Here is a 2,400-nt window from a genome sequence, read left to right as displayed (position 1 = left end):
TTGTGTGTGTCTGCATCAAGCTGTGTGCAGACCTTTGGTTCACAAACACTAAATATAACAAGGTACTGAAGTTCCTTTCACCCTGGTGCAGGGCTGGCACCATGGTTAGCTCTGCTACCTGACAACACCAGGGACCTGTGTTTGATACCAGCCTTGGTTGACTGGCTGTATAGAGTTTGCACATTTCCCCTGTGTCTGTGTGGGTTCCACACAATAAAAAGATGTGCAGGTTGGGTAGATTGGCTGTCCAGGGATGCGAAGGCTATGTGGATTAGTCATGGTTAATAGCTGGGATACGGAGATAATGTGGGGCACAGGGTTTGGATGGGATGCCCTTTGAGGGGTCAGTGCAGAATTAACTGGCTGAGAGGCCTCTATCTGCATTGTAAAGAATGTATGTTGTGAAGGATAAGTCTGATCTTGTTTCTGCAGAACATTCCAAGTAGTTGGACAATTTGTATCAGCTGTTCCTCCAGCGAAGGCTTTTAAGAAAAACAGTCTTGAACACAAGTCCATCAGGCAGGGGTCAGCACATAGCATCTTGAGAGGGTTGATCCTGTGGATAGTTTCCTGAGCAGACAGTTAAAAAAATCATTTAGCAGAGCACCTATGCAGCAAGGCACAGTTTGGCTGGTGGTGAGAAGGGCACTCTGCATTAGATCCTTCATGTACACTTGGAATATCTGCACCATTGTATACTGCCCTCAAAGTGGCTGCCAGCGATGGGGGTGGGAGGCTGGGGTGAAGGGATCTCTTCAAATGTGCCTTTGCAAAGATGATCTGGAGAGAGATGTCAAGATTTGTCCCAAACAATTCATTGACACAGGACTCTGCGCTCCATGGGCTGTTGCCCGGGACACACTTTGAGACAAATATAAATGCCTGGCAAATCATCGACTTGCTTTGTAGTCTCTCTGAAACTTGTTGGTTTTCCAGTGATAAGGAGCTGACCTTGACCAAGTGTTGCAGACTGGTGCTTTCCAAAGTTCAAAACAACATCAAGAGGGACAAACTAAAGTTTGGGACTAGGGCAGCTACTGACAAGATGCAGTGGGGAAAAACCGCTGTCTGAGGGCTTTATGATTGTTCAGTTAGCAGACTCTTGTTGCATTGAAATGGACATAAATTGTTTCCTGTATGAGTAGGAAATACCTTTGTTTTTGCAACAGCAGGGATGTTTTGAGGAATGCGTCATTTGATTTTCTCTGCAAAGAATGTGCAGAACAAATTTAGAATCTCTGTATGTACTTATAAATGATTTTATGAACAAAGTGGATTTTTGAGATAAAAGATGGAATAGGGGCTTGCTCTATCCACTCCACGCATGGACCTGGTATTGCAGTATCTCCGGGAACGGTGCACCCCTCATCTATAAATCTAAGAACATGTCTATAGCTCAGGTTTTTTGGTGCTTTGCCTGCGTGTGTGAACTTACGTTTTAAAGTTTGTAAGCTGCTTCATTTGTCTTTGCGTCGGTCTACAACTCAAACCCCAAATTTAGCACAAAACATACCTACCACGTGCGCTCACAAAACCACAAATTGCTGGAGAAACTCAGCAAATCTGGCAGCATTTGCACAAACAAAGCAGTGTTTCAAACCCAGTGACGGTTATTCAGAATCCAGTTTGGTGCTGGTGCAAATCTATCCGTCTCCCCACCCCCTCCCCCCTCCCCCATGAACATTATGCTAACAACATGTTAATATTTTGAAACAAAATCGGGGGGGGGAGGTGAGGTTTATTCAGTTGTTGGGCGTGGTGCTCGATTGGATCCCTTTGTGTTACGATTAGAGTGGCGCTGGAAAAGAACAGCAGGTCAGGCAGCCTCCGAGGAGCAAGAAAACTGTCGTTTCGGGCATAAGCCCTTAAGTGACCTCCAGTGATGAAGATTTTACACCCTGGGGTGCTGTGCTTTTCCAGCACCACACTCTTGACTGTGATCTGTGCGATCGGGTCAGACTATGGGGTGCCGGATCTCAGTGTCATCCTGGCGGCTGTTAGTGTTGGTGTTTGCTGGCTTCCCCGGGCACAGCCCGCTCTGGATTAACCTCTGGACCCTGTGTGAGCCACAATGATGGATCCACACGATGGAGCATCAGCCTCCGAAAGGTCCTGTCTCCTGGGCCTACACTCCTGGAATCACGGGTTCTTCTGTTCAAGTAAAAACCTCCTGTTGTGTTTGCAGAAAGATCCTAAACAGGTACTGTCGAAATTCAGAAAGGAATGCAATAATAATCTTACAATAATTCATTAATTATTTACAGTATATTAATATTCCTTCCTTTCTAACTTGTCCAAGATCCTGGAGTTTTAAACTGCGTGAACAATGGGTCTGAGACTTTATTATCAACCACGACCCCGAGAGGCTGGATTCACCCAGGTAAGAACGCAGATTCCCAT

General features: G+C 45.8%; 1 pseudogene; it reads left to right on the top strand.

The window, feature by feature from the left end:
* Positions 1-1,198: 1,198 nt before the first annotated feature.
* On the top strand, positions 1,199-1,367 carry LOC132816305 (U2 spliceosomal RNA; annotated as a pseudogene).
* Positions 1,368-2,400: the final 1,033 nt, after the last annotated feature.

This window comes from Hemiscyllium ocellatum, chromosome 5 (assembly GCF_020745735.1).
Source record: "Hemiscyllium ocellatum isolate sHemOce1 chromosome 5, sHemOce1.pat.X.cur, whole genome shotgun sequence".
Classification (NCBI taxonomy): domain Eukaryota; kingdom Metazoa; phylum Chordata; class Chondrichthyes; order Orectolobiformes; family Hemiscylliidae; genus Hemiscyllium; species Hemiscyllium ocellatum.
The sequence above is the reverse complement of the archived record's forward strand: the minus strand, read 5'-3'. Positions and strand labels throughout refer to the sequence as shown.